Source organism: Triticum aestivum, chromosome 6D, assembly GCF_018294505.1.
Source record: "Triticum aestivum cultivar Chinese Spring chromosome 6D, IWGSC CS RefSeq v2.1, whole genome shotgun sequence".
NCBI lineage: Eukaryota > Viridiplantae > Streptophyta > Magnoliopsida > Poales > Poaceae > Triticum > Triticum aestivum.
Window position 1 is genome coordinate 474,412,079 of NC_057811.1, and position 6,385 is coordinate 474,418,463.

Consider the following 6,385-nt stretch of genomic DNA (forward strand, 5'->3'; position numbering starts at 1 on the left):
CTCGAAATACGCCAACCCAACAAGTACCTTTGGAGACACCTGTAGAGCACCTTTATAATCACCCATTTACGTTGTGACGTTTGGTAGCACACAAAGTGTTCCTCCGGTAAACGGGAGTTGCATAATCTCATAGTCAGAGGAACATGTATAAGTCATGAAGAAAGCAATAGCAACATACTAAACGATCGGGTGCTAAGCTAACGGAATGGGTCAAGTCAATCACGTCATTCTCCTAATGAGGTGATATCGTTAATCAAATGACAACTTATGTCTATGGCTAGGAAACATAACCATCTTTGATTAACGAGCTAGTCAAGTAGAGGCATACTAGTGACACTCTGTTTGTCTATGTATTCACACATGTATTATGTTTCCGGTTAATACAATTCTAGCATGAATAATAAACATTTATCATGATATAAGGAAATAAATAATAACTTTATTATTGCCTCTAGGGCATATTTCCTTCACTTATGTTGGTGCTAGGGTTAGGTTTAGGGCTAGGGTTATGGTTAGGGTTATGGTTATGGTTAGGGTTAGGGTTATGGTTAGGGTTAGGGTTGTTGTTTCATATATATATTAGGGTTTGTATTCGGTGTTAATCCATGGATTAGTACTCATGGAAGCAATGTTACCTTGTGTTCATTGCTTATAGGGATGGGAAGAACATGTGTGTTTGTTCATCATGGGGACAAAGACGCCTTTTTGAAAGGCAATAAAGAACCGGACCCGGATGAGTTTGACATGGTGTTTGATAGTAGTCCTAGCTATGCAGAGCTCTTGCAACAAGTTAGGAAAGATTTGAATTGGATGGACCCTAGTGATATCATTGAGTTGGAGGGAAGGCATAATGTTGGTTTTGGAATGCACATCCGTTGGAAGACAATGCGTGTAAACTCGGAGCAACGTTGGGTTGCATACAAGGAGACGGTGGCTGAATCACTAGACAAGGCTCTTGAGTTATTTGCAACGAAGAAGGTTGATTCAAGTTTGCATTTGGACTTGAACCGGAACCCCTCCCCTTTGGTTGCTAGTAGCCCCCCATCCTTGAAGCGAGATGAAATTGTTGAACCTCTTTTGACCCAAGAAGTGAGGCCAACATTGAGCCCTTATAGAAACAACCAAGATGAATCTTTGCAAGAGGACAATGATGAGTATGCGGACGATGACAATGAAGTTGATCTCCATGACAACAATGTGGGTGATCTCGACAAATATCATTTGCAAGAGACAATGGACCATTCCATCCCTTTTTCCCGTGCATATGCATCGGACTCGGATGACGATGGTCCCGATGAACAAGTTGATGCGGAGGGGTTCACGGTGAAGGAGGCCGAAGGTTTCGAGAAGGTATTTGGTCGGGATCATCGGACTACATTGTTCAAGGATGTTAGTCTCGTGGATGAAGCCGTGGTAGATGGTGGCCAATGTGTACCTCTTGGGGTTAGGCCAAGCTCTCACCGTGATTTGGTAGACGACAAGAACCGGATTGCTAAAGGTTCTAAGTTCGACAGCTTGTTGGATTTGAAGATGTGGCTCGACAACTACTCGGTTACGCATTATCGTCCACACAAGGTGGTGCACTCAGACGTCAATGTGCGCTACACGGTTGCATGTGCATGTGAAGATGAAAAGGAGGTCCAACTTGGACTTACAAGAGGCCGTGGTGGTGGTAGAGGTCGTGGAAAGGAGGTCCAACAAGGAGTGGCAAGACGCCGTGGCGGTTGTCCGTGGATTGTGCGTGCAAGACCATGGAAAGGAGGTCCTACTTGGCATGTAGTGAGTTGTGTGCCAACTCACATGTGCCAAGGCAAAAGGGTGGATGGCAAGATTGTGTCCGAAGACCACAAACAACTCACGTCCGAGTTCATCGCTTACAGGCTCTCCAACTCAATATCCACACTTCCAACAATGAGCGTCCAACATGTCATTGACCTTGTGAAAGCCATCTTTCATTACAAGGTGAAATACGGCAAGGCATGGAAGGCGAAGCAAGCCGCATTTAAGATGTTGTATGGTACATGGGAGGAAGCACAACCGAATCCCTAGGTTGTTGTTAGCCATGGCCGCGACAAACCCGGGCATGGTTCATGTGGTCGAGCCTCATGGGCACCAAACAACGGTTCATGAAGGAAGGAAAGTCAGAGTATTTGGCTGTGCTTTTTGGGCGTTCGAACAATGTGTGAGGGCTTTCGAACATTGTAGGCCGGTCATCGCAATTGATGGCACGTTCTTGACCGGACAATACAAGGGCACCTTGTTGGTTGCGATAGCAAGTGATGCCAATAACCGGGTGTTGCCATTGGCATTTGCTTTGGTTGAGGTGGAAAACAATGACAACTGGGAGTGGTTTCTGCATCTTTTGAGGACGAAGGTGTTACCCGCTCAAAGGGAAATTTGTGTCATATCGGATCGGAATCAAGGAATTCTTAACGCCGTGGAGATTGACATTCCCGGGCATGCTCCGTTGCACCATCGCTGGTGCATGAGGCACTTTTGTTCGAACTTCTATAGGGCATGTGGCCTTAAGGAGTTGGCCGATGATCTTCAAGATTGTTGTCTCACTTTCTCCGATAAGCGCTTCGCCACTTTGTACAACAAATTGCTCGCACACAAAAAACTTGATCCCGGGGGTCAAGACTTTCTCAATAGGCACATTCAATACCGGAACAAGTGGGCACGTGCTTTTGATGAAGATGGCCGGAGATACGGTCAAATGACAAGCAATATGGCCGAATGCTTCAATAGGGTGCTCAAAGGTGCACGTGGATTACCCGTGACGGCAATAGTTCAATACACATTTGACAAGATGAATGCGTACTTTGTAAAGTACTCGATGGAAACCGATGCACAGATAGCGGGTGAGAACCCACGGAAGTACAAGTACAAGTTCCCACCCAAAGTTGATGAATGGTTCCTATTTCAATCACGGAAGGCGGACTCAGAAGAAGCTATATTATATGACAATGAAGAGTGGAAGTACGAAGTGAAAGAGTCAGGAGGAACCACAAATGATGGCCGGCAACATGGAGGTCGGGCTTTCAAGGTGTCGTTAACACAATGTGATTGCACTTGTGGAAGTACGAAGTGAAAGAGCCAGGAGGAACCACAAATGATGGCCGGCAACATGGAGGTCGGGCTTTCAAGGTGTCGTTAACACAATGTGATTGCACTTGCGGGAGGCCATTGTTGCTTCATCTCCCATGCTCACATTTGTTACTGTGCCTCCTCCCCCCCTCTACTGGGTCTTTTTCAGCCATAGTTCAACAATTAGTATAACAAACATTCAGGTTCAAAAAGGGTTCACAAAAGACATCATTTCTTAGAAAAGAACCATCACAATAAGTTCTAGTTGACCATACAGCTACCACCACTACAAGTTCAACGACATAAAAGGTACGACCACTCCAAGTTCAACGACATAACAATTCGCACTCGAAGTTCAACATTATAAAAAAACTAAGATGACTAGTGCTTTCCACGCTTGCTGGGTCCTCCCCCCCTCTTGACGCTTATCTTCTTCACCTTCCTAGGAAGAGGGACCCGCTTCGGCTCCGGCTCCGCCTCCGGTTCGACATCGTCATCCAAATAGTCATCCAAAGCCGCCATCCGCGAGGTGCCGACCGTCCTTTTGCCTCTTTGGGTGAAGTCTTCAGGTGTGTACTTGTTGATTCCCCTCCTAGGCTTCAACTCGTATGCAGACCGAGCCCGGTACGTCCCCAAGGTCATATCATCAGCAACCTATGCATCAACAAAATATATGGAAAGACCGTGTGTGAGGATATAGTTAGCAATGCATCAACAAATGGATATATATCGTCATGACATACCTCTTGGGTGACCGCACCCACATCCTCATCCTCGAAAGGTTCACCATGGCTCTGCCCCGAAGCGGGATCTGATGGTGTCGCCGACCTAGACCGTTCTGGTGATACATACTCGGGGTCACGACAACCGAAAAGGTTTGATAGCCGCCTTAACTTTTGGCCCTGGCGCTGCAACATGTACAAGTGAATGAGACATGGAACGTGTCAATCTACTTCTCCATAGAAATAACATGTCAATCTACTTCTCCATACAAATAACATGTCAATCTATGTATCCAAACTATAACATGTCAATCTATGTATCCAAACTATAACATGTCAATCTACTTCTCCATACAAATAACATGTCAATCTACTTCTCCATAGAAATAACATGTCAATCTATGTATCCAAACTATATAAATAACATGTCAACCTATCTATCCAAACCACATTCTAATCTAACAAGGGTTCCCCAAATCTAATATATGCAAGATTCAAACAAAAGTTGCCCAAATCTAATACATGCAAGATTCAAACAAGGGTTCCCCAAATCTTCAAAATATAATATTTTCTATGGATAGAAAGAAGGGGATCGGAGGAGAGTACCTTCTACGATGGATTGGTGAACAAATGCACGGACCAAATCGTCGGATCGGAAGGATTTGGGAGAGGGGATTGAGAGGGGGAGTGCAGATGGCCGCCGCCCTGTTTTTCTGTAACTGCCAATGGGGAGGGTGGGGGAGGAGAGGGCTGGCGCGTTTGCAGATAAGTCACAGTGCAGCGCCTAGCGGCTAGGCGCTGCACATTACACGTGTAGCGCCTAGCTCGGAGGCGTTGCACTGCTGGGTGCGGGCCCATGGGCTGCCACGGTGGACAGAGGTGCAACGCCCCGGAGCTAGGCGCTGCACCGTAGGGTGTGGCGCCGGCGTGGCGGGCGCTACACAAAAGGGTTAGGGGTGTGAAATAGTTTCGCACCCAGTTCATTCTGTGAATTTATTTCGTTTCCAGGTTAAAATTGTCAAATTTGCCAAGATATGTCTGTGCCTTTTCTGTCCATGCTTTTGGATTCCAGTGAATCGTGGATGGTCAACCCACTTTGCTCACTGAACAGAGTCTTGCATTGCCAGCAGCACTAACCTGAATATCTGGAAAATGCATGATGGTGTTTCTTTAACAATGAACATAACTCAAAGTGGTCGCTCACAAAACTCAATACGGGACAACCCTAATTCTTAATACCTTCCGTTATCAGTGGCTACCATGATACAACTCCGATGACAATGGGCTACAAAAAACAGAAAACATGATTTCTAGGCCTCTTGAAGTGTTAAAGAAAAGAGGTCTGCTTCTATGCTTTTCGCCAGGCCCTGGAGGCTCTATAGCACCGTGGCTGGGGGACTCGTCAACACTCCAAGAGCCACTGTTTTGCTTCTCTGATTATAGCTAGATTATGGACGGTGACGCTGCAGGCTGCATGTGGCCGGTATTTGCTCTCTCCTTCGCATTGCTTTGCCTGGGCTCAGACTCCTTTTTTTGGGACCCAAATCAGCAGTTCGTTTGTTTTTTAGGGAAATAAATACACCTGGTCGATGAAACAGAGTCCCCTGCTCTGCAGTCTGCACTGTCATTTTCACACCACACTGGAACAGAGTCATGCGATTGGGCCGGAGGCCTAGAAATCCTGTTTTCTGCTTTTTTGTAGTCCATTGCGCGCAGCAGGAGGAGGAGGCGCAAGCCCTAATGGTTATATTTCTTAACTGGCTTCAAGTTAGCCCGGTCCATTTAGCACCTGATAATTTTTCCCAAGAAACTGAAAAAGTATGTACATTATGATGACAGTAATACAAATAAAGCTCAACTATTCATGTGTTATAGAGGCTCTGCATAAATCTAAAATAACCAGCATTTAAAAAATGCTCATATACTTTTAAAATATTCACGTATTATTTTAAAAACATTCATATTAGTGAAATAATATATATGAATTAAAACCATGTTTGTCTAATATAAAATAATAAATATACTTCAAAATTACAGTTTGTAAATATTATTTGAATTATTCAAACATTTGAATAATTATACGCATATATTTATAATTCATAATTATCTTGTTAATGAAAATGTTTTTGTAACTCAAAAATACTTGAAATTTAAAATGTTTATATGATATTCACTCGTGTATTTTATTTAAAAAAGTTAACTATTTATAATTCATAGTATTTTTTATTACCTATTCATAAATTTTAGTTAAATAGTATTTTATAAAAAATAGGTAATATTACAAAAATTACAAGAACATTTTATTTAGTTATTTTATGGCAAACCTTTACATATTAATTTGTTTGCACACGAGTATTTGTGTACCATGAGGTTATTACTTATGTACCACAAATATTCATAACCGACAACGTGGCATGGAGCCTTGTTTATGATTGTTTTTAAAAATAATATGTTCACACAGATATTTGTTGACCACGAGGTAATTATTAATAACACATGAATATTTGAATCTAAATTTTATTACTATGATTATTATTTACATACGATTTTTTATAAGGACATAATGTGTACTAAAT